Source organism: Tenrec ecaudatus, chromosome 13, assembly GCF_050624435.1.
Source record: "Tenrec ecaudatus isolate mTenEca1 chromosome 13, mTenEca1.hap1, whole genome shotgun sequence".
Taxonomy (NCBI): domain Eukaryota; kingdom Metazoa; phylum Chordata; class Mammalia; order Afrosoricida; family Tenrecidae; genus Tenrec; species Tenrec ecaudatus.
The window spans coordinates 48,572,342-48,599,425 of NC_134542.1; the positions used below are offsets into that span (position 1 = coordinate 48,572,342).

Here is a 27,084-nt window from a genome sequence, read left to right on the forward strand (position 1 = left end):
GTTGGACCTGCATATGTTCATTTGTGTAATTAAGAGCACTCAATGCATGAAAGACAAGATAGATAACCCTTCAGAAACAGTAACGAGACTAATGATTCTCTGAGGGTACAGGAAGAGAGGCGGGTAGAGGGGGAAGGAAAGCGGATAGCAATGATAACTGTATAAACCCACTTGAGGGGAGTGAATAACAGAATTGCAGGTGAACAGATTCATGGATGGTATAAGACACGGCTAATAAAAGGAATATGTAATATAACAATAAGGGTTCCCAGGGAGTATGGTGGGAGAAGGAAGGGATAAAAGGGAGCTGATATCAAAGAGAGAGAAAAAAAATGTATTGAAACTGATGGTGTTAGCATTTGTATAATTATGCTTGATCTAATTGAAATACAGATTGTTATAATATCTGGAAGAGTTCTCAAAAAAGGTTAATATTTTTTTAAATACTCACATGTATTAATTCACATTTATCACAATATCCTGAATATCTTCTCCATCTTACAGTTGATAAACTGAGCATGGCTAGTGTAATGAATTGGTAAGTGGCAAAGCCAGGATTTGGACCTTTACTGTCTGGCTTCAGGGCACATATTCTACTATAACACAGTACACTACCAAATAACATAGTTGGAAATCGAAACACTGTTAGACCTTTTTAAGGCACAGGGTGTTTCATATGAGATCAGTCCTATGTACGCAGTATAAACTTGTAGAAACTGCCACGATCCATCAAATGGTTTTTTGTTTTTTTCGATTTTCCTTCTGCACTATACAAATGAGTTAATGATCAGAGTCTTGCATCCAGGTTTACATTGCTGTTGTTCTGGCTGTCAAGTCAGTGCTGACTCAGAGCACTCCACCGACCACGTGAGAAGACACCGACCGCCCAGTCCTGTTCCGCCCCCACAGCTACCGTCATGTTTGAGCCCGGGCTGTCCGTCTCGTCTCTCTGGTGGAGGGTCTTCGTCTTCTTGCTGCCCCCACTGATGTACTGAGCACGTTGTCCTTTTCTAGGGCAGGGTCTGTCCTGAGAACATGCCCAACCATCCTTGCCTCTAAGAAGCATTCCGGCTGCACTTCTTACAAGATAGATTCGGTGGCTCTTCTGGCAGTCCCTGGTACTTACAATATTCTTCACCAGAACCACAATTTAAATGCATCGATTCTTCTTCAGTCTTCCTTGTTCAATCAATATCTAACTTTCACATGTTTATGAGGCAACTGAAAATGCTATGGCTTTGGTCAGGCATACCTTAGTCCTTAGTCCTTGCTCTTCAATAATTTAAAGAGGTCTTGTGCAGCAAAGTTACTCGATATAATGTATTATTTTGTATATTTATAATATACTGATTCATAGTATACAGTATCAATAAATTCTGAACTGTAAGAGGTATGGGCATTATACTAATTACTCATTCTTTTCACTTATTCTATCAGGTATGATTGACATTGTCACCCTTTGAATATATCCTGTTCTCTCTCTTCCCAAGATGAAGAGTAACCTTCTGAAAACCTAGGATCATGCTCACAAATACTTACCATATATAAAAGAGTATAAGCCAACCTGTATATCAGCTGAGGCACCTAATTTTACCACAAAACTGCATTAAAATGTGTGGGAAAATGCAGTTTATATACAAGAATATACAGTATTAGTTTGTACAAAGTTGCTAGAAAGTGAGAGAAATGCAACTTATTAAATAAGTCAATTTACCTTTTTCTTCCAAACCCAGATGTCAATGTAACTATAAGCTTTTTAAATATTTGTGAATTTCTTAATGGAGAAAGGAAAAACTTTTTCTCCCACAGAAAGCCTGAAGAAACAGCAAAATCCAATTGTTTCCTGTCCAGCTATGAAAGATCTCCTTGAATGTTCTACATTAATTTTTCCTCTTCATTACTGCCCTCACCTATAAACTCAACTGTGTAGACAAAGTCCTGGTTCCATTCCCCGCCCCCCCACTTATCTCTATAAAAAGCACAAATAACTTTCCTTTGGAATTAATTTTACAGTAGTCTCCTCACGGCAGAGGAAATGCTTGCCCAGGGTTGGGGGGAATGAAGGGTGCGGCAAGTCTGTTTTAAAACCTGTAAGCTCATTCATTTTAAAATTTTGTGTATGTTTTTCTAATTTTTAAAATTAAGACCCCCCCCTCAATATATATGTACAATCATATAAGTTTCTGTTGCTGGCTGCAAAGGGTCCAGCAAGCGGGTCACTGTATTAGCCAAAGCAGAGAACAGGGTGACTAGAGAAAGTCCAAGTTCATTCCTGTAGGTGCTTGTGGAAGAAAACCACCAGGATTAACCTCCATAGCGTTTCAGAGTTCAGTCCTCATCCTGCAAGAAGATATATCTTAAACTATGTGACAAAAGACAGGTGTTTCTTTGTTTTTTACAATGATTACAGGAAGAGATGAACAGATTTTCACAACAATCATAGATAACAATAAATTCTCTGGAAAGGCAAGTTTTGCATTGGTCATTAGGAAATTATCTATATCTACATTTCTCCAGGAGCTATTAGACTGCCGTCCCCTAAAGCTTCAGATGCCCTTGAGTATCTGCAGGGGGGTGATGCTTCCATGCCTTTACCGGCCTCCGCCCCTGAGGCCTCTGACTGGGCCTGCATCTTGTCTGGCCACTTATCTTACTGGTCTTGCTAGCCTCCTTCCTTCCTGAGTCAGGACATCCCTGATGATGTAGCTTAAAAGGAATTTTTACTGCAAGGGAAGGGACTGTTACATTTTGAATTTTTAACAAGCTAAATCTTAAATTACATTATTTTTCTAATATTTTGATTATCGGCAGACGAACTCTCTGTAAAAGACAAAAAAAAATCACACCAGCTTCTGGTACTTCCCTATCACAGGCTGAAAATACTTCTCAGAATTGTACAGAATGTCCGACTGCATGAATTCTAATCAGGTGCCCTATAATAGCCTTTAATTAATTATCTTCCATAAAGCAACCAGCAAGTCCTTACCAAGTAAGTTATAAAAGGGCTCAAAAGTCCTGGGCGGCCACTATTTCCTGAATCGTGAAAAGTGAGGACGAAGAGCTGATGTTCAAATGCTCAGTCAAAGCTGCAAAGCATCTTGCATCCATCCTAACATCGACTTAACCCTTGAGAAGTAACTTTCTCGACAGCCACTCTTTACTCTCTCTTTCACTTGTTTTCTTGATCATCATAAGCCTATGCAAGGTTCGTTGTTACATGAGTGCAGATGTTAAATCGTTTCCAAAGTATAAACAAATTCAAAGTAATGAAGAAAATGCTCCTGAAAGGTGACAGCCAGTACTTTTTATAAAAATGTCACACTCAGTAACTTTTATAGGAATTTCACATCTAAAAATAGAAATAAAAGCTTTTTTTGTTTAACTCAGGATGTTAATTGTTTATTGGCTCTATTTCCAGGTCATATTTAGATTTTTATAGTAATTGAAATATTGCATGATTATAGCCATCCATGGGGAGAAAAAGTAATCAACGAAACAACAACAAAAGCATCCCTGTTCTTTGAAAGCAAAAAATAAAATATGTGCCAAATGCACATATAGGGCATGCTTTGGCTGAAGTGGAGTAGGTTGGATTGGCACTAATAAAGGTAGAGCGAGTGCCAGGAGCCATGAAAAGGGGAGGGCTCCTGGAGGTCCTTACGCTGTTTACAGGGAGATGACAGCTCTTAGCTTATTCAGGGGCCCACCACAGACAACATTTTGTTTTACACTCTGACTCCAAATAGCCTTTTTTTTTTAAAGGAAGGTAAAGAGAGAGAGAACAGAAACAAAACATTTCAAATTTCACATGAGAGGAGGGCTTCATGAATGGCTCTCAGAAACCCTTTCAGCTGCGATCCTGCAGTGAACCGGGTTAGATTAAGAAAGCATTTGTTTGTCTTATTGGGAAAAACAAAAGCTTTTCTCACCTCCACTCTCCAGTGACAGCAATCAACACCATGACTGAAAATATAACCTGGACAGTCTACATCTACCAATGCCTAAACCGAGTCACTCAACTAGCAGGTATATCTGCATTATTGATGAGAGGAGATGAAATCCTTCTTGTTAAAATGGATAGCTTTCTTCATTAAATATTTAAATTAATACTGCTCAGAGAGATACTATGTGATTCACAAATATATGACCTAAGAGAATGAAAGTGGCTTCAAGTTTGGGTGGGGGAGGAGGGGGTAGAAATTAGACCGGATTAGATCCTTTGTCACGGTAACTGTCAAAGATCAGGTTTGCAAACAGGATGGTACCACTGCTAGAATGGAACAAGAACCATCAGTGGCCGGGATGAAACCACCTCTGGGAGACACAGAAGGGAGACTCTGCTTCGCACCACTGTAACTCGATGCTGCTCGGAGACCAAAGTCAACGCTACCAAATGAGCAATGTGCTGGACCCTTCAGGGTTAGCTCTGCTTCCAGAAGTTATTGACCATCCTCTGTGCCTTTGGACAATGCACCAGAGCAGGACTGCAGCTGGCAGCACACATTTCTCTGAGCACAGATATAAAGCAGCTCATCTAAGACAGGCCTTGCCCACTGCTTCTGAGTCAATTCCAACATATATGGACCCAATATAGAATTTCTGAGACTATAAACCTTTACAAGAGCAAACAGCCTCACCTTTCTCCCAAGGAGCGGTTGGTGGAGTTGAACCTCTGACTTTACAGTTACTAGCTGAATGCCTAACCACCAGAAGCACTACGAGAGCTCCTTTAAGACAAACTCAAAAAAAAAAAAAAAAGACAGACTCAAGATTCCTGGTATTCAATCACTACACTTGAATATGTCGTGGATAGTCAGAATAGGGCTTTCTGCAGAGACACAGCACCCACGGTCAGTTTGCACAGGTCTTTCTGCAGTGATTGCTTCCACATCTGCTAAACACCACGAAGAAGAATGATGAGGATGGTTGATCCGAGTCATTCGTGCTCCAAAGGCATTACCATGTACAAAGGAGAATGTCTATTTTTGAATCTTCCTCTTCCTTATGGGGCATTTTGACATGGTTTCTTTATGCCTGGGACTAAGCCAAATCCAAATTGTGAAAGAGCCAAAACTGGTCCCTGCCCTGTCAGCGCAGCTGATTCTCCAGTTTCCAGCAGGACTCCTGCTGGCATTCCCGGCTCCCCACGGGCTCCCCATGGACCCCCACTGCTGCAACCAAATGCATTTGACTTGCATTGAAACTCCTCCCAGAACCACCGGAGCCGCCTCAGTGGTATTTCCCAGGCTCCAGGTAGCACACCAATCCATACAAAAAATTAATGCCTACCCATAGTTGCTTCATGTTGACAAGGCATTTCTATTTTAAGACAGGTCCTGTGGGATCTATGATTATTTGTGTAACAGCGACACATTTAAATAACACTAGGAGCTTCGCAGGGATTCACTTGTGTAATTCTCACGATGCTTTTTGTGGTGGGTGTGGTTACTTTCCTCACTTGACAAATGAGGAGCGTGAAGCACAGACAAGGCAAAGAATGACTCAAGGAAGCCTGGTACCAGAACCTGTTCTTTTAGCAGCTCCTACATCTCAACCGTGTGAACCATCATAAACTATGGATGGCCTTGAGAAGAGTGGGAATCCTAGCCCACTTCATTGTGCTCATGCAGAACCCGAGGATGAATCGAGAGAGCAGGAAATACTGCATAGTTTTACATCAGGAAGGGTGTGCATTGGATGGTGTCCTCCCACCATGCTTATTTAATTTGTATCCTGAGCAAATCATCAGAGAAGCTGGATTGTATGGAGAAGAATGTGACATCAGGACTGGGGGAAGGCTTATTAACAACCTGCAATACGCAGATGACATAACCTTGCTGGCTGAAAGTGAGGACTTGAAGTGCTTGCGGATAAAGATGGGGACTTCAGCCTTCAGTGTGGATTGCAACTCACTGAGACTCAGACTGACTCCTGCTGTCAAGTCGATTCCAACTCCTAGTGATTCTGTGGGACTGGGCACAACTGCTCCTGTGAGTTTCCAAAACGGAAACTCTTTATGGGACTAGAAAGCCCTGGGTTCATGCCACAGAACAGCTGGTGGTTTCAAACTGCAGCTTTCAATGGCCTCATATGCATGTGAACTTTGCTATCGTGTAAGGAAGACTGAAGAAGAGCAAATGCATTGGAGTTATGGTGCTGGTGAAGACTAGTCAAAATACCGTGGACTGCCTGAAGAACACCCAAGTCTGTCTCAGGCAAAATACAGCCAGAATTCTCCTTCAAGGCAAGGATGGGGATGGGCTTTGGACATGTTATCAGGAGAGGGTCTCTGGAGAAGGCCATCATGCTTGGGAAAGTAGAGCAGCAGTGAAAGAGAGGAAGGCTTCATAAGATGGGCGGACACAGTGGCTGGAGCAATGGGCTCCAACAGAAGAGCAATGGTGAGGGAGGTGCAGGCCCAGCAGTGTTCGGTCCTGTTGTACAGAGAGTTGCTGTGAATTGGAACCTAACAACAACAACAACAACACCCCAAGCACTGTGCAGCTGCTAGACAGGGATGCTGACAACTTAGCCTTAAGCCTCAAAGGCTTGCCTCTGACCACCCCACACAAAAAAAAATCCCACAAGTATGTAAATATTAAATAATGTAAATTTCTTTAAAGGACCAGTCAAAGAATAATAAAGATAAAACCACACAGCATGCAATGATTACTGCCTAAACATAATACAGACAACCAGGTGCTTCCAGGGTCCAAAATAGAGAACCCACACATCAGACAGGGATCATCAAGAGAATAATGGACTTAAACAGACCCTTGGAAACGGATCGGAATTGTCTTAGGCAAAAATAAATGTGGGAACGCTTTTAGTTGGAGAAAGGAAAAGGCAGCAAGAGAACCTTAGAAAGTTCTTACTGGGGCGGGGGGACAAATGAGGTCACCAGACAGGTATAGAGTACAAAGAGCCTTGCATAGAAGGTTATGGGATGATAGGAGAGCAAGATATATTGTGTTAGAAAGTGATACTAAAAATTAAAAGACTTTAGAAAAAAACTATCCAGCAAATATTTAGCACCAACCACTAGCCGGGATATGAGCAAGAATAAAAGCAAGAACCAATGGTGCTGAAGGGAGAAGTTCAAACTGCACTGAATGCATTGGCCAAAAACAGGGCTCCAGGAATTGACAGAATACCCATTAAAATGTTTCAGGAAATTGAAGAAGTACTGGAAGCACTCACTAGTCTATGCCAGGAAACTTGGACAGCTACCTGGCTAACTGGAAAAGATCCATTATTTGTGCCCATTCCAAAGAAAGTCGACCCAACAGAATGCTCAAACTATAGAATGACATCATTGATACTGCACACGAGTAAACTTTTGCTTATGATCATCCAACAATGGTTGCAGACGTACATTGACAGGGAGCTGCCGGAAGGGCAGACCAGATTCAGAAGAGGACGTGGAACCAGTGATAGCACTGCTGATGTCAGGCGTATCTAGTCTCAAAGCAGAAAATACCAGAAAGATGGTTACTTGTATTCCATCACCTATGAAAAGTCATTGACTGTGTGGACCAGAATAAACTATGGATCACCTTTAGAAGAATGGGAATTCCAGAGCACTTCACGGTGCTCATGTAGAGCCTGTATATGGCTCAAGAGACAGTTGTGTGGGGATATTGCATGATTTGAAATCAGGAAAGGTGTGCATCAGGGTTGTATCCTCTCGCCATACTTGTTCAATCTACATGTTGAGCAAATCATCAGAAAAGTTGAATTCTATGAAGAAGAATGCAGCATCAGGATTGGAGGAAGGCTTATTAACAACCTGCGGTATGCAGATGACACAACCCTGCTTGCTGAAAGTGAGGAGGAACTGAAGCACTTGCTGATGAAGATAAAGGATTGTAGCTTTCAGTGCGCACTACAACTCAATGTAAAGAGGACCCAAATCCTCACCACTGGACCCATAGGTGACAGCATGATCGGTGAAGAAAGGATTGAAGTTGTCAAGGTTTTTGTCTTACTTGAATCCACAATCAATGCTCTGGGAAGCAGCAGTCAAGTGATTAAAAGACATATTGCATTAGGTAAATCTCCTGCACAAGACCTCTTTAGAGTACTGAAGAGTACTCTGAGGACTAAGGTACGCCTGACCCACCCATGATATTCTCCATTGTGTTATACGCATGTGAAAGTTGAACATTCAAACCGTAGAAGAATCGATGCGTTTAAATCGTGGTGCTGGGGAAGAAGAATGAAATTACCATGGGCTACTAAAAAGACAAACTGATCTGAATTGGAAGAAGTAAGGCCAGCATGATCGTTAGAGGCAAGGATGTCAAAACTTCATCTGATATACTTCGGACATATTGTCAGGTGAGACCAGTCCCTGGAGAAGGGCACCATGTTTGGTAAAGTGGAGGAGCATTGAAAAAGAGCAAGGCACTCAAGGAGATGGACTGACACAGGGGCTGCAGCAATGGGCGCAGGCACAGGATAATTGCGAAGGTGGGGCAGGACTGTGCAGTGTTTCCTTCTGTCGTGCTTGGGGTCACTATGGGTCAGAGGCAACCAGATGGCCCCTAACAACAGCAACTCGCTGGGAGGTGTGCATGATGCTCAATGGGTTACAGTAGTGAATTAGGTGCAGTCCAGTGACAAGAGACAGGTTTAAAAAAAAACCAGCAACAAACAAACTCACTGCCATCAATCAATTCCAACCCTACAGGGCAAAGAACTTCCCCTTGTGGTTTTCTGAAACTGTTATTCTTTTCAGGAGTAGAAAACCTAATCTCTCTCCCTCCAAGTGGCTGGTGGTTTTGAACTGCTGACTTTGTGTTAGCAGTCCAGTGTGTAACCACTACACTACTAGGGCTCCTGTAAGAAAGAAGCGATGCTTAATGTCAGAACAGGGGCAAGCAGGAAGATGTAGGAGCCTCCAGGGTCAGTGCTTGAGAGAATCATATGCGAGGGGTATCCAAAAATCAATGGAAAGAAGCTCCGCTGATGTGAGGGGGGAAGTGCATCTGAAGCTGGTTTCACTGGGTCAGACTGTTCATCAAGCTTTCTATTCAGAGGTTCTGATAAAATTGTGTAACAGTGTGTGACAAAAATTACTTGATCGGTGGCACAGGGGGCTGATTTTGCCACCATGGTAATGTACCTGCTCATGCAGCCATCTCAGTGCTCCAGTTTGGGGCAAAAAAAACAGCATCCCTCTCTTGCCTCACACACCTTACTCAGCTGACCTCACTCCTTATGACTTCTTTTTGTCTCCACAAATGAACAGGCACATGACAGGATACGATTTGACGACATAGAAGAGGTGAAGAAAAAACGAGGAAGGTGCTGTCAGCCACCCAAACACATGAGTTTGAAAAATGCTTCCAAGAATGGAATCGCAGTTTGACAAATGTATTAAGTGTAATGGAGAGTACTTTGAAGGTGATAAAGTTGTTTTGTTAAAAAAAATTAAATACATACCTTTGAAAAAAAAAGTTCCAGGTTTTTTGGGGGTACCCCCTTGTAAGATGGGGAGGACCAAACCCAAACAGGAGCATTAAAAGGCCTGATTCAGAAGAGCCTGGGGCTTACATAGTGTAGCTATCAATTGGAGCCAATGTAACAGCTGTGGGAGTTGTAGGGTTTTTTGTGTTTGTTTTTGTTTTGTTTTATTTTGTTTTTTGGTGGATACACAATACAAAGCACCAGGCTGCTAGCTAAAAGGTCACTGGCTTGAGCTCACAGCCTCTCAGCTTCCCTGAAAGTATAGTTGGAAACATTACAGGGAAATTCTACCTCTTCTTATAGGATCATCAGGAGCTGGAAACGACTGGTGGGCAATGGGTACGGTGGGTGTGCATACACACGCTTACAGGCGTCTTGAGTAATAGGTGTGAGAATGACTTGCAGAGATAGAGCTTCTAGATTCTGTCTTTAACTAGCTCTGCGGCCTTGTGAAAGCAATGAACTTCCCTAAAATTCCATCTCCCCACCTACAGGACAAAAACGACAACAAAAGAAAAACAGAACCAAGTTGTCAAATCAGTTCTGACTCATGCCGACCTCATGTGTGCCAGAGCAGAACGGGCTCCGTCAGGCTCCGGGAGGGCTGGTTTTGCAGAAGTAGAGGGGCAGCACTGTCTTTTCAGGGCTCTCTGGTCGACTCAAGCCTTCACCCTGACTGCGGTTAGCAGCTGACTGCATCACCGCGGCAGCCCATCAGCAAAACGGAGAAGGTAATCACACTTTTCTCTTAGGGTGAGTGTGAGGATAAACAAGCATGGTGCCCATTTCTGGATGGAGGCCAGCGCTCCTGCTTGGCCGTGGGCCTCCTCGTCCACGAGTGGACCAGCCTGCAGGTCCACAGCCCTGGCGGCGGCCCATACTGCAAGTCCTACAGCCTGAGTCCCGTGGCGGGCCACCTCACCGAGACACCCTGGGACCCAGCAGTTCAGTAACCACAGGCAGCTTCGGGCAGCACTCCTCAAGGAAGCTTTCCACTGCCGCTTTCCCAGAGACCTTTCTGAGTTTCTCAGGAGGGCGCAGCCCGTACCGCCCAACGCTATGTGAGACAGGAACCTCGCCCGCTATTGGGCGCCCGAGCAGGCCCTGGGGCGGCCCTGAGGCAGGATCTCACCTGCTCCCGCGCTGTCCAGAAGCAGCAGATCCAGTCTAGCTGCAGCAGTCCATCCGGACAGGGCCTCTGGCCTCTCTCCTCGTTGGAGCGGTGGAGCACAGATGAACGGTGTCAGCTTGCCCTGTTTACAGCCACTGTGGTTCTGGATTGTTTCTGGGGTTTAGGCTCCCCAACCCCACCCATCTTCTCCTTCGTCCTTCTCTGTCACCTTCTCATCCTCCCTTCTGATAATGAACTCATACCGAGTGTGGGGAACCACAGGGCGGTGGCCATGTTCAAAGGCAGAGGCTGGTTCCAGCTTGCATATGCTGACTCACGGAGTGACTGTGCACAACAAGGCGCGCCTGCACATCCCAAGTAAACGCCTGCCCCTGTGCATCCCTTGTGCCTCAGCATTCCATGGAGGCTAAGCTGCCAAGGGCTTCCTCTTCACTCCAGGGGAGAAAGGGTCCTTTGAGGAGGAAGCTTGTGTTCTGTAAAAGTGTTAGGCTTATTTCCAAGCCTCAGTCCCCAGTGCACCCCTCCTGTTTGCTCTGGTGATGGGACATCACATTCTCGCCAGGGTCCCACCCATGCTCCTGAGGGTGGCAGGGCAGGGGCATACCAAAGAAAGGCAGCTTGGGTGAGGGAGGCTTGGGACCGCTCACCTAGGCCTGGAAGGGGTCGGGGTGGTGAAAGAAGAGGGCCAAGCTGGTGCTGGAATGGAGGATTCTGGGAAAGGCTTAGAGGCCTGACCGGCGCCTACAGCAGCAGAATGATCGACTCCAAATCAACCTCCTTTGGTGAATGAGGATTTCTTCAGTGGGCACCTCGTGCTGCGCTGAGAGCCAGCCTCCTACTCCCTGCCACACGGAGGATCAGCCCCATCCTCTCTCACATGTCACAACGCAGGGACAGCGGTGGGGTGTCGTTTGTTCTTGTGCTCCTAATCAAGAGATGTATTCATAGTCCAGCTTGTTTGGCTTTGTTTTTCAGCATACTGCGGGTTGCGTTCTAAGCACAGTGCCTGACACACGTAAGACTCTGTCCGTGTGCTTTGAGATCAAAGGGGGAGTTCCTGCAGGAGCCCAGTCAGAGGGGGAACGGCTGCAAGGGCTTACAGCTCGTCAGTGCGAAATACAGAGGAGCAGGTGGCTTCTGCAACCCCTACTAGGGCCTCTCTGACCTGGGAAATTCTGGTGCCTAGGTCTTGACACTAATTCTGGTGCCTAGGTCTTGACACTAAATCCGGTGCCTAGGTCTTGACACTAATTCTGGTGCCTAGGTCTTGACACTAATTCCGGTGGCTAGGTCTTGACACTAATTGCAAGTACTCATATCCTGTGGTGGTGACATTGTAGAACAAGCAGTGCTTTATGAATCGCATCTAATGCAATCTCTCACAGCATCTGAAAAGAGAATAAACTTGTAGTATGTTCCTGACTCCTTTACTACGTAGGTGGTTCTCGCACCTGAGGCTTTGTGGGTAATTTTATTATTATCTTTTGGAAGCTATTTCCTGTCTACCCAACTACATCATAAGCCCCTTGAAGGAGGATGTCATTACTTAGATATTATCCTTCGTTCTTTAAGCTTTCCATAAATGTTGTTTTGACAAGTACCCTATGGTATTGTACATGTAAAATTCTGTTCATGTTTTATGGTTCAGACATTAATTGTAGGGAGTTCAGTAGAGAGGAGTGGTGTTCCTCCCTCTGGTTCTGGTGACTCACTGCCTCGCTGAGTCTCCATGTCATCTATAAAACTGGGATTAAAAACACAAACTCAAGGCAAGAAACAGTTTCAGGGCTTCAATGAAGTAGAGCTTAAATGGAGCTTAAAAATGCTATAAACTCAAAAGCAATGTGAACATTTGCTTATAGTTTTAATTCAGGAAGAGTCTTTAGCAACCTGCAATATACAGAGTTCTACCATGTGCTATAATGTAGTTGGACAGAAAATATCTATTAAAATAGCAACAAAAATACCCATTAAGACCTCAGATGTGAGAACCACCAAGACAGTAAAGGAGTCAAGAAAATTTGCAAGTTTATTCTAAGTTTTCGGATGTTATAAAAAGTTGATAAGCCGCCAGTAATTCCCCTCTGAGTTGTTACATAGTTCCATGCCAACTTGACGACATACAATAATATGGGGGTGGTATTCAATCTGCCAATCAAGTCACAGCCTGATGGTGCCTCCCTGTGGGTGTGGCCTTCTCCTAAGGAGGGTCCTGGGAACCTCTCCTTCTCTGCTTTTACCTTCCTGTTGGTGAGACCTCCAGAGCCCTGTGGTGCTTCCACCACCATTGGAGCCACAAGACTTTTCACCAACCGGCTTGTGATCTTCCTGCATTTGCACCATTGCATGTGACTGTGAGTCTGAAGAGGTTCTCATGGACTAGTATCGGACTTAGGGACTTGAGTTGGACTAGGCTGGGATGTTTTCATGATATACAATTACTTCCTGAGCTCTTTCTTATACATATATGAGTGTCACTGGATTTGTTTCTCCAGTCAACCCAGCCGAACACACCATCTATCCACAGTAAAACGGTGAGACGAACTAGTTACCAAACAGAGTGCACTGGAGAGATGCCTATAGAAGATAAAAATGATAAACCTGACTTAAGTGGTTAAAACCTTGCCAGTTGATCCTCCTCTGATGCACATTAGGCCTGATCTGATTTGCAACATATTCTGTAATTTTTTGTTTGTTTGTTTGTTCATATTGGGGCTTATCTCAGATTTATTTTGTCATTGAATTTTTGTTATATGTTTTCCTGTTTTTCAGTATATGAAACCCAGGATTGATGAACCTAAAAGGATAGAGAGTAGAATATAGGTTTCTGGGGGGATCAGTGGGGGAAGGGGAGGAGGTAAAAGGGAATTGATGTTAAGGAGTTCAAGAAGGAAAATAATGTTTGGAAACTGATTGTGGTAGCAATTGTACAATACTACTTGATGTGATTGAACTATGGAATGATATGATATCTGTATTAATGTCCAATAAAATGGTATTTTTTGAAAAGGTTGCATTAGATAAAATTCCTACAGTACTGCTTGTTCTAAAATGACACCATCACAGGATAGTAGTACTTGCAATTAGCTTCAAGACCAAGCCCTTCACTTGCTTGATGAAAAGTGGAGAAGGCTGCCAAGGCTTGCTGATGCCAAGCAGACTACAGCCTTCAGTGTGGACTACCCTTCAATGTAAAGAAGACAGAAACCCTCATGATGGGACCATCATGATGGATGGGGAGAAAGGACTGAACAGAAATATCATTTTACTGGGAGCCCAGGGCAACACCCATGGAAACATCAATCAAGAATTCAAATGATGTATTTATTGCATTGGGCAAGTCTGCTACCAAAGATCTCTTTAAAGTGGTGGGTTTCTTAAGGCCAAGATATCACTAGGAGGGGGTAAGGTTCACCTGACTCAAGTCACGCTATTTTCAATGGCCTCACAAGCATGTGAACGCTGAGCGATCAAGAAGGAAGGCCAAAGAAGAATCGATCCATGGGTTAGGTTGTCGGTAAGGAATTGGGAATACTCCATAGATTGCCAGAAGATGCCTCGTGTCGCAGCGGTTACAAGTTCAGCCGCAATCCACACGGTTGGCAGTTTGAAACCACCAGCTCCGCAGGAGAAAGACGGGACTTCCACGCCCATAAACAGCTACCATCTTGAAAACTCACCCTGTCTGTTAGCGCCACTATGATTCACATTGACTTGATGGCAGAGCATTTGAGGGGTTTTCTCTGGCCAGAAGAATGAACATCTCTGTCTTAGAAGTACAGATGGAATCTTTAGAAGATGGCAAAGGAGTGGAGAGGGAGCACTAGAACTGATTGTGATTATGTATCCACAGCTCACTTTAAAAGCGATTTAACCATGGAGGTATATGGTATGTGAATACTATATCAAGAAAACCACTAAAAAAACCATAATGTTGATATAATGTGAAATATGTAACCAATGTCATTGAACAATATGTATAGAAATTACTTAATTGGAACCTAATTTACTATGTAAACTCTCACCAAAACTCAATGAAATATTTTTTTAAGGGGGGAGATGGCAAGGATATCTAGACTTCATCTCATGTGCTTTAAATTTTATCAGGAAGGACCTATTCCCAGGAAAGGACATCATGCTTAATGAAACACAGGGCAAGTGAAAGAGACGAAGACTTTCAATGAGATGGACTCACAGAGTTTGCAGCAATGGGTTCAAACAGCACAGACTGTGAAGGTGGCACAGGACCAGGCAGTGCTTCATTCTGTTGTTACGCAGGATCAGTGCACATAGGAACCAATTCAACCGCACCAAATAACATTATAGTAAGACACTGGCCCTTGTGCTTGGATATCAGAAAAAATAACATCTGGAGTCTTAAAGGCCTATCTTAAAGAAAGCAGCCATCTAAGTGAGGTGTTAACTAAGTCCACATGGAAGAAGCACACTAGCCTGTGTGATTCAAGAACTGTAAACAATAAAATTTAAATATGGAGGAGGGAATGGTATCAGAGCTTAAATGAGGAATCCTCAGATGGCTATGAATGACAGTGGAAGCCCTAAACCTATTTGCAGGCTCCCCACCTGGATTACGACTCCAGTGCTCGTATCACAGTCCCGGGGTGTGAGCAACCTTGCTACCAGGCAGAGGGTGGGTGTAGTGACCTTAAAACGTAACACCTTGTCATTTGATCTCCCTTTTGGCCCATTTTAAATGTGTTCCAGTTTTTAATATGTTCTGCTTTCTTTTTGATTGAAAATTTTCTGTTTTATTTTGTCATTTTTGTTGGGATTTGGGGGGGGAGGTTGTTAGTTTCTTGTTTTTATTTTATTTTTCTTCTGTATATAAACTTCAGAATATGTAAATCGATAAAGACAGTAACTAGGCATTTCAAGAGTGGTTGTGGGAAAATGGGGAGCCAACAGTAATAACTACAAGAAAGAAAGAAATACTCTAAAATTGATTATGGTGATAGTTTAAAATTCTTCTTAATATGATTGAATGACTGAATACTATGATATGTGAATTGCATGCCAGTAAAACTATTTTTTTAAAGGCTATGGGCCTTAATTTGCAGTCATTCCACAATCATTCTTGTTAAATGTTCTATAATTCTTTAACACTTCTACCCTTAGGTCCAGACTAGCATTTTATGCACCAAAGTAAATAAATGTATGTTCTCATGCCTGTCTAGAGCCTAATGTTTAGTAGTTCGCTATAAAGCTCATTATTGGACTATGGACTAGAATAATTAAGCATCTCTAGACCAAAAATAACTATTCATTTAAAGTATAGTCCCCTGTAGGAACATTTTAATTATAATTGAGACGCAGTATATTTGAAACAAGGAACAAAAATACTCTGTACTATATTTCCCTTCAGCCTGGTAAGAGTAAAAGAAACTAATTGTTTTCACCTGTTAAACGATGGCAGAACTAGCCTGTAAAGTTGGTTTTATTAATACTAACCAAGTGGGTTTTTACTTTCACTATGTAGAAACAAATCATTGAATGTCAATACTTTTTTTAAAAAATAATTTAAGTCCTTTGGACTTTACCATCAGGGAAGCAGATGCCTGTATATTTGTTTTAGGTTTCTGATTAAACATTGTGCCAATCCCTCACAGCTTATAAGTTTGAGTGGGCCCCTGACCTCATTTCTCCTACCTCTCAAATAAACTCCCCATCTTAAAACAAGCCTAGCAGGAAGAACAACATAGTTCACAGTACAGCATTTTAAAAAAGTAAATGATAGTTATATCTTGTGAGTTTTTCCAACAAGAAAATAATAATAGATGCTCAAGATAGGAAGTGAAAGTAATTGAATCTGCTTTCGAGATTGTGCACTTATTTGTCCAGAAGGAATGCAGTGGGCTCCCAACGCGTGGTGAAAACAAAACCCTGTATATTCGGTTCTCTCTAACGAACATCAGTAGCCTCTTGTATTTAGAGCAGTGGTTCTCAGCCTTCCTAAGGCCGTGACCCTTTCAGACAGCTCCTCCTGCTGTGGCGACCCCCAACCAGAAAATTATCTTGTGTCTACTTTATAACTGTAATTTTGCTACTGTTATGAATTGGGCAACCCCTGTGAAAGGGTCATTCAACCCCCAAAGGGGCCGCGACCCACAGGTTGAGAACTACTGATTCAGAGGGTAGCCAAACTAATGATCAGACTTTTCCAATATTCATTGTGCTTTAGCAGGAAATCATTGTCAGAAATGGTTGGAAAGTCATTCCAAATTAGGAGCTTAGAAATCATTTTCCCAAATGAATTAATATCACTGACAATGATAGGGGCTACACTAAACACGTGGCCGCCCCCACCTTCAGCATGACTCCCAAAGAGTACAAATGAATCCAGTCCTCGCCTCCCCGCTCTCCATCCTTGTCACCAAGCACCCAGGTGGCACACTTTCTCTAGGACCCTAGCCACCCAGAGCCGGGGCAGAGCTCACTAGTTATTGGGATACCATCTTTTCCCATGCCGCATTTCTCAGACCTAACCCACCCAGAGTTAGGTCAAAGCGCACACATTAGAAGGATAACTTCTTCCAGACTGCCAAACAGGCAGATGCCAGCCCCGTCTGGCTCTCACTGACCCTGTGGGTTTTTATTATAACCAGAAAGGATACAAAGAGAGAGGAACTTCGGGCAAGGCCTGGGGGGATCTCATCTCCCAAAGAGGAAAGTGCTTTCCTCTCCAGTACATGTCACAACCAGAAGCTCCTCCAGCCTGAGGAAGAAGGGCTCATCTTGAGGGTCAGGATGGATTACCTCTTGCCTTGTAAGACTTAGCAGCAGCATCCTCAGGTGTTGGTAAGGCTTGCGATGACTGAGAACAAGGACTTTCTGCAGGGTGATTGCACATCATGCAATGTCTAGACAAAGGCTCGCCCATTTAACCCATAAGGTTTCAAATTACCAAGCCAAAACTTTTAGAACCTACGGATTACAAAGTGGATAATTCTTAAGTGAATAGACTTCCTCCTGTTCCACCTGGGATAGGAGGAACCGCCCTCTCTAAGGCAGCCCCAACCGGAGCTTGGAGGTCCCACCCTCCCATGTCTCCTGCCCTAAGCCACAGAGGTAGGTCGTGGACAGCCACTTGCTTCCCTCGGGCAATGGCTGCAGCCTGTGGAACCCATGGAGTTACAGTAGAGGACTTTGAAAGACCCAAGTAAATAAGAAGCCACCCAGGGGAGTTCTATCCAGTTTCAATTTGAGATCGATGCCATCATAAATGCAGTTCTCTAACAAATGTTCATTCATTCTTAAAATTCTTATTAATGTTCTATCGCACATTTTCTCAGGTAGGGCGCACCCAAAATTCAACTGCGATCATAGGGGAGCCTGGGAAATCTATGGCCACTGACATTGAAATGGCGTCTTCATACTCCTTTTAGTTAACAGGATTGGGGAGGAAAGGAAGTCAGAGGTGCAGAACCTGGCCGGTACCAGCACAGGCCACAGCAGAACTGGGGAGCCATAGCCAGGAATTAACACACGATTGTAACTGTCTCTCTAGCCAAATTTCTTTTTGTGAATAAGCTTGAGTATAAGTATGTTCTTTGTCAAAAAGTAACACGGCAGAACCTTACACTTCTTAACTTTTCACAGCAGAAGCAAAGCAGTTTTAAAAGTGATATTGAAAGCAGTTGTATCCTGGAGACTTTACAGGTCCTCCTCAGCAGATTATTGCTTGTTCTATCTTAACAATGACTCCCACAGAACATACAGTAGCAAAATCAATAAATCAAGACAAATTAAAAATGTGCTTTGAATGGTTTGAGGTTATGTTTAAGCCTAGCTATGTAAATCACTGATTTAGACATACACACAGTTTTTTCTACCCAAAATTTTTTTTAGAAAAGGCTACCTTCAAGTAAGTACATAGTTGTACATCATATAGTAGTCTACGACTATGAATCCAGAATCTCAAAGGACTAGTAACACAAGATAACCACATGTTGGGGAAAAATAAGAATTGCACTATTGCAAAATTTCAGGCATTAGTTGTAACACATTTTAGTGCTGACAGTGTATCATATAAAATAGTGCCATATTTATAATAGATGCTTGATGAATGCCTATTTATTAAAAACACTGGGAAATTTGGGAAGGTTAGAGGCACAACCTAGCCATAAGGCAAGGCGAGTTAAACAGACATTTAAAGTGGCTTTTCTCAGTCGCCTCTTTATGTGCGCCTGGGCTTTAGAGCTGAGCCTAGACTTCAACACTTCAAATACATTCTTCTATGGACACATTGCTACATCCCTGATTTCCAGTACTGGGATGTCTGATGATGGCCTCTAGCTGCACCACCGTCCTTCTCCATAAAGATGCAATGTCTAAGGCTACTTGCGCTTTTTCTTATTTACCTTATTTGTAGAGACACAGAAAGGTGCCTTAAAAGTAAATCACTGTAAACATGCTTCCTGGCTTTCCTGCCTTATTGAAATAGGACCCTCTCTCCCTCCACTGCCCCAGATGTCTTGCACAGAGCTCATTAGGAAAATCCTACCTTCTCCTAATGCTTTACTGACCCGTGTGATATACACAAGCCATCTGACTACCACCATATAACTAAACATACCCTCCACATCTAGTAATGGCCAGCTGGACAAAGCCTCAAAAGCCAAATCTCCCACCTAACGAAGCAGCTTCAATAGTGCATGCACCCTTACCTGGCCCAGGACCACCGGTGCTTGGGCAAAGGATATCTACCCATCATAGGCCTACTAACTAGCCATCCGCATTTACTTAATATTGGTGGTCAACCAGTAGCCACTCCCTCTTTCCATCCATGTACATTGAAGAGATTTGATGTCTACAAAATTCTTGGCTTTTAGAACTTTGGGGAAGGGTAAAGTTGGCTCCGATGGATCTAATCCCATCTCGTGTTACAAGTAAAAATACTGGGGCTCAGGACGATGGAGCTTGCTCAAGGGCATCCAACCATTTAGGCACCGGTTGGATTAGAATTTCAACTCCCCACCCCCACCCCAAGACTCTCGGACAAGGTTTCTGGAGCTTCAGGAGCTTATGAAATATTCGTAGGCGAAAGGACATGTTTGTGGTTGTCAAAGCGAGGGGGAGAGGCTAAATGCGCCGAGTGCAGGCCTTATGGGTAATTAATCACCTATCTGCCCTTGCTGGCACAGACAGACGAGAGAGGAAGTTCGGTTTGAATTTCTTCACGGTGCTGCCTAAGTTAGAGGACTGTGAAGGGAGGAGACGGGATTCAGGAGGACCAGAAACCCCGCTACCCCTCAGCTCCTGGGCGGCTCCGCGGCGGTATAGACCGAGGGCGGTGCAGACGCGGGTGTGGGGCATTTCTGACAGCGCGAGAGCAGGTGGAGCAGAGTTGGTTCTTCCCGTTTAATCACCTAGAGCACACGACGTCAATATCCTCCTCTGGCCACACGAGTGGCCATGTCCCTGGCACAGGGCTGGCTGCTCGGGAACCGCTCGCCTCCCCCTCTCTCCGGGGGATGTTTATGGCAAGGGCACAGGTGGCGCTGGGCCCGCCCGGGCCTGGTCACTGCCCTCCTCCCCGGCCCCCACCACCTGGCAGCTGCCGCCGGTGCCCGACCAGGGTCCCCGGCAGCGCCTTTGTTTTCCCGACTCCAATTACGTTTGCGGAAGTGCCGGCTCGCCGGGCACGCCGGCTGCAGCTCCCCAGCACCCCACAAAGATGACAGGCGGCCGGGAAGCCCCCCGCGCGCGCTCGCCCCGGCCCCGCGCCGAAGCCCCCTCCCCCGGCCGCAGGTGTGCGCCCCCGAGGGTGGCCTCCCGGTCCCCCGGGCGGGTCGGGCGGCCCCGGCAGAGGCCAGGGCGGGCCACCCCCCGTGCGCGCCCCCTCCCCGGCGCGCGCCCGCCCGCCCGCACTCACCTGCGGCCCGCGGGGCGACGGCGCTCAGCTGTGCGCGGCAGGGGCAGCCCCGTGCCCGGGGCGCTGGGCGGCGGCTGTCGGCGCGGCGCGCACCATCCCGGGCGGGTCCCTGGCTCCTCCGGGGATGAGGCGGCGGCGCGCGGCCGGCGGGGGGATGCGGGGTGCGGGGGGCGGCGCGCGGCGAACCGTGGGCCCGCTGCACCCGCCGGCGCGCCCTGCTCTCCGGCTCGGCTCCGGCCGCCGCCGCCGCTCACGACCGGCTGGACCCGTTTCAGGGTTGAGCGCCGAGCACCCGCCGCCAGGTGCAGCGCTCCGCCTCCTGCGGCGGCGGCGGCGGCCTCCTCCCGCCCGCCCGCCCTCCCCGGCGGCCCCCGGGGACTCGGGGATCCAGGCCTGCGGGGGCAGCGCGCCCAGCCGGGGGCGGCCGGGTGCTACTCTCCGACGCGGCCCCCGGCGGCGACCCCGGGCCCAGGACACAGGCGGGGGCCGGAGCTGCGGAGCGGTGCCTGCCGGGCCTGGGCATTGTAATGATAATGACAACAAGAATAATGATGATCGCCATCATTGATGGGGCTCTCATTCTGTGCTGGACACAGTGCTTACGCAACGGATGCGTTATCTCGAAGGCTCTGTCGCTGTCCCCAGTTTACCCCGGAGAGGAGAGGAGCGAACGAGTGGAAGCAAGCAAATAGGGAGTCCACCAGGCTAAAGCACCCTTCCCTGCTGGGTCTAGGAGCTTTGCTGAAGATGCACAGTGTGTGTCGCACTAGGAAGGTAATTAAAGTTGTATTTCTGGTTAGACGTGTAGGAAGAGTAGAGGCGGATGTTGAAAAAATGTCAATCATCCAGCAACTATTTTGTGTGCCTGAACTAGGCTCGAGGGGAAGCCAGAATGCTTACAGTCTGATTCTGGTAACAACAACAATCATGATGGAACAGTTACCATCTAGAACAATCCAGAACCAAACCACTAAAAACTCCCACTGTGTCGGTTTTGTCACCTTAAGTGCTGCTTCAGCCTTAACCACAATCCTAAGGAAGCAGGTATGTGAGGCTGAGGTTCCTGTAACCGATCCATCCAAAGACACCACAGAGGAAAAGGGAAAACAGGCTTATTTTGTTTCCAAGGTTTAAGTTCTGAACGTTTAAATTACACTGATGTGGGTTCTATAGGTCTGAAACTCTAGGATGTGGGGTGCATCGTGAGAAAAAAATAATAAAAGGAAGTTATAAATAGAAAATTTCTAGGATCCCTCCTTAGCCCAGGAGCAGTCCTTAAAACATGAATTCTGTTCGCCTCATGAAAAATCCTATAAAAAATCATAATGACGCATAAAAGGGAACCATAGAGGCATGGTGTGCAAGGGTTTTCAAGGGAAAGAAATTACGATGATTGTTGGTTTAATGAAAAACGGATCCCTGAGCTGGAGTGGCCCAGACACAGTCTCCTACTATATGATTTGAAATTGTGACTCATGAAATAACCAATTAGTTGCCAGCAGAAAAGAATCACCATTCTTCTCGTCAGTCCAGGACTGGAGAAACAACTTCGAAAAAAGAAGAAAAGGTGGCAAATAGGCCCGGGGTTGAACATGGCTCCAGTCCTGTGTTCTAGGACAGTGGGAAGGAGAGCTGGGAGAAATTTGTGAAATACGATAGTTCGTAACCTACCGCTGCTTAAAGGTGGCACCATATTGTAAAAATAATGACAAGTCATCCTAGAATTTAAGCTGCCCTTTCTGGTTCGGCCAGGACAGGGCTGTCTCCAGGGTCAGCATGGGAGAAGGTGGCTTTTCAGGGCCGTATTAGCACAGACCCGGCATCCTTTTAATATCTTGGTCACGCCTCCTCTGCCTTTGTTGCTAAATATTTTCAAAACTTTCTCCTTTTTGTTTAAATACAAATAAATGGCCCCTTTCACCAAGAAGATACCCATGAAGGGAAAGCGATCTGCCCTTCCTCCTCCAATGTCCCCACCCCCTGGTGAGGTCACCAGTAGGTGTGGGTGGAGTGTGGGAAATTAGTCCATGAGCATCATACTGGTTATTTATTCCACGGATCATTTCACAGAAAGGCTCAAAGACAACATGTTCAATCTCACAGCTAATTGAATCATTTCTGAAAGCACACCACGAAACACTGGGCCCTGTTGGCTGTCTTTGCTTCCTCTAAATTTGATGACCACAAGCCAGGAGGTCTCCTCACAGACTACTTCCCTTTATACACTCCACTTCAGGTTTGGTCTTCCTTGGATTTTGTTCTAGGCTTTTCTGTGTATTCTAGCTGGGTTTTCTGTTGTTTGTCTTAGTTGTTGTCATTTTTTCTGTGAATGTCTTCAACCCACTTCAATCCCAGAATATTTGAGTACGCCCTGAAACCCCTCTCTCTGGGCAGCTTCTGAGCACCAGACTCATGTGGGCAAGTAACCAACCAGATATTTCATGGGAATTCGGGCTCATGAAATCCTGCGAGGTTTCAGTATTTTCTCCTCTTCCATAACTCACTGTTCCTGCTAATAATGTTCTATGATCTTTTCACCCCTACCCCCCATAATCTATATTAGTTTCCTATTGCTGCTGTAAAAAGAAATGATCATTTGAAAGATGATAAATTTAGTTGGTTTGAAATACTAGACCTTAGAAATCAGGAATAGTTATACTGAACTGAAATCAAAGGTTGCATCCTTCTGGTGATTCTAGAGGGAAATAAATGTGTGTCCTTCCTTTTTTCCAGCTTCTAGAGGCTGCATACATTCCTTGGTTTATGAGTGAGTCCTTTCTGCATCTTCAAAATACATCACTCCAACCTGTGCGTCAGTCATCACATTGCTTTCTCTGGCTGACCTTTCTGTCCCGATCCCAACTATAAGAAATCTTGTAATTACGTGGAGGCTCACTCAGATACCCATCTTAAATGCTCTCATCTAGAAAAGTCCCTTTTGCTACATGATATATTCGCAGGGTCTGGGGATTAGGACATGGGTAACTTTAGGGGGGCATTATTTTGCCTTCCACACTGTCAAAAGCCAAGCCCTTCTAAGCCTATCTTTGTCCCCCATCTATTTTTAAATAGTTTTATTGGCATATACTTCACATGTCATGTTCAATCATATTAAGATTTGTGCAATCATCATAAACAATTTCAGAACATTTTCTTCTACCCTCAGCCCCCATCATGCCCTGCCAGGCCCCTAGGCAATGATCAAACCCATTACTATCTATATTGATCTATATATCCTGGACTTTATATATAGAAAATAACACAAAACACAAAAAGGGAGAGAAGAACACCACCCACATACACACACACAAAAGACTAGACAAAACATAGAAAAACTTCAATCAAAAAGAAAACAAAAAACAAACACTGAGAAATCTTTAACGTGGGTCCAAAGGTACATCCAATAATAAGGTATCACATTTTAACCTAACTACATCTGCCAAAATTTATGTTATTGTGTTCCCTGTCTGATCACAAGGCGATTCACATCCCTGCACTATGGGGAGATCCTGCGCATGGACTTGGAGCATTTACTGTCATCCAGAGCCTTCCGACAAATGAGTTTTCACGATTTAAGTTCTGATACAATTCCCTCATTCAGATTTGCATTTTATTGTTTACAAAGGCTAGTGTGCTTCTTCCATTTGGACTTAGTTGACACCTCACTTCAATGGCTGCTTGTTTTAAGATAAGGCTTTAGGGCCGTGGACACTATTCTCTCTGACAGCTGGACATCCTCTGGTTTCTTCACCACACTTTGTTATAGCACCATATCTTTAGTGATCTCTTCGTGAGCTGAGCCCATCTTCTGATGGGCTTTCATCCCTGAACTATACTAATCCAGTGGCCTTGCTATCACTCCTTTGCCTTGTGAGAATCATTTCTCTGACCTCTTCCCGTTCAATCAATTGTCCAGGCCACACCTGAGGGCAATGGAAGGACACGTAGTCTTTAGCTCGGCGGCCATGCGTCCTATTACATCCTATTACTACCAAAGAGAGGGAGCGTAGACTTTGGGAGCCAATGCACAGTCTTCACCAGAAGAAAAATGAAGTGCTGTGCAGGAGAAAGCGGGAGGAACAGAGTTCACAATGGAGGAAGATGAAGGCCTCTTTGAAGCAATAACACTAAACTGAAAGCTAAAAAACAAGGAGGAGATGGCCAAGCCAATAGCCCAGAAAAAGCCTTTCCCACTGAAGGACCAGCCTTGAGGCAAGAGAGCGCCAGACTCTTGCAACTGACCCACGGTGAGTGGTGAGCCACGGAGAAATGTCAAGAGATGAGGCAGGAGCCAAGTCGGGCAGGGACCATCATGAGCATGTTGCATTTTAACCTAAATTCCGTGCAGTACATTGAAGAGTACTGACTTACTTAGCTTGCGTTTTCAGAGGATCGCTACGGCTGCCGAGTGGGGAATGTCATGTTGTAAGTGTGACGGCATTGGTGCATGAGTCCTGACTTAGAGCAGTCTTTTGAGAACAAACTCCAGACTCGCTGCCATAGAGTCTATTCCGACTCGTCGAGACCCCATAGGATGGGGGAGAACCGCTCCTGGGGGCGTCCCAAAACGGTAGCTCGTTAGAGGAGTAGAAAGCCTCACCTTTCTCCCTCAGGGAGGCTGGTGGTTTCAAACTGCTGACGCCTTAGTCGTAACCCACTATGCCAGCAGATCGCCTGCGCAACAGAGCAAAATATGACCCAGCTCTGTGCCACCCTCACAGTGCCGGTTAGGTGTGAGCCCATTGTTGCAGCCACTAATCCGCCTCCTTGTCGGTTTTCTTCTATTTCAGAGACGTGCTACTTCACCAAGCGCGATACCCTTTCCCAGAGACCGGTACATGTGCAAAGTATGAGAGATGAAGTCATAACATGCTCGCTTCTGCGGAGCATTCTGGCTGTATGTCCTCTGAGACGGAGCTGTTCATTCTTCTGGTTCTTCTGCTGCCAGTCCAGAGTGCTGTCCGTATTGTTTGAGGACAATCCAAATGCCTCAGTTCTCCTGAGTCTTCCTTTTTCATCGTCTAACTTTCACGTGCACATGAAGCCATTGAAGATACCCAGGCTTGCATCAGGCACAGTTAAGTCCTTGAAGTGACACCTTAGCTCAAGAACACGTTAAAGAAGCCTTTTGCAGTAGATTTACCCAGTACAATATATTGCAGTGTAACCAGACAGGACAAAAGTGGGTTAGTTAGAAGGTAAACCCAGCAGTGAGGAGAGAGCCACAAAGCACCTAAGTGGCAGTGGTGGAGTTGGAGAGAAGTAGATGGATTGGAGAGGAACTTTTGGAAGGCATTATCAGCTCAGCTTGGTAATATGCTGGGTGTGGGATGCCAGGGAATGGGAGGTGGTAGGAATGACTCACCGGTTTCTGGCATGAGCAACTGGGTGGATGGTAATAACTTTCATTGAAAGGAAGAGTGTGGGAGAAACAGGTGCGGAAGGAAGAAAGCTCGAGTTCAAGTTTGGCATCAAGTTTGACTGGCCTGTGAAACTTGCAGGTGGAATGGTAAAACTGGCCGTTTTAAATATGAGTCTAAAGGTCAGAAGAGAAGACCAGACTTGGCAGACCTTAGTATTGAGGTGCTATTGACAATCCTGGGAAGACGAAGGGTCACCTAGGGAGAGACGACATTGACAGAGCCTGGGAATAACCAACACTGACAAGTCATTGTGGGAGGTAGAACTGAAAAGCAACAGTCGTAGAATGAAGAGGAAATTCAGGGGGTGGTGTCACTGAAGCTTAGGGAATTGTTTTTCATGCAGGAGAAAGTGGTTAACACTCAACCTCTCTTTGCCTAGCTCCTACCGCCCCCCCTCAGCCCACCCCACCAATCCCCAAGAAACATAATCTCCTCAGGGAGCCCCTTGATGCTCTCATTAGATTGGTCACCCCTCCATGAGGCCATGTACCATATGTCTTCTCTATGATGCACTACAGATTATAATGATGTGTTTGATTTCCCTGTGTGATAGTAGGCTCCTGGAAGGCCAGGCACATTTTTGTCTTGCTTAGCATTGTGTTAGTCAACACACAGGGTAGTCTGCTATCATAACCCTCAGACAATCATTTAAAATGAGTCCCTTCGTCGTGTCAAAGTTAAATGAAGAGATGGCACAAACATTCTGGGGCCTTGTGCTCTTTGATCTTGCTGCACTCATCTGCAACATGACTTCCATCTCCCAATCCAACATCACTGCTCCATCTCTTAGCATCATGTTCGAATAGCTTCCATTATACATCAAATACCAAAGTCACTGCCATCAAGTCCATTCTGACTCATAGTGACCCTGTGGGACAGAATAGAACTGCCCTCATTATGGGAGTAGAAAGCCTCATCTTTCTCCCTCCGAGCAGCTGATAGTTTTGAACTGTTGACCTTGCAGTTAACAACCCAACAACATGGAGCCACTATGCGGCCAAGGCCCCTTAAGAAGAGGGGAGGAAGGGAACGTAAGTCCCCTCCTTTTAAGAACACGGCCAGACGTGTTGTACATATTACTTATACATAAATTGCAGTGGTAGACCTTGACGGCATGGTTCCATCTAGCTGCGAGGCAGGCTGGAGAATATAGCCTTTAACCGAGC

General features: G+C 45.2%; 1 protein-coding gene across 1 annotated transcript in view; it reads right to left on the reverse strand.

Annotated features, from left to right (window-relative positions):
• Positions 1-20,760, reverse strand: part of MFSD6 (major facilitator superfamily domain containing 6) — a 74,596-nt gene extending 53,836 nt beyond the window's left edge. The window contains exon 1 of the mRNA XM_075529523.1: positions 20,496-20,760. The gene's annotated coding sequence lies outside the window, so the exon portion shown is untranslated. The remainder of the gene's footprint in view (positions 1-20,495) is intronic.
• Between the last annotated feature and the right edge of the window lie 6,324 nt (positions 20,761-27,084).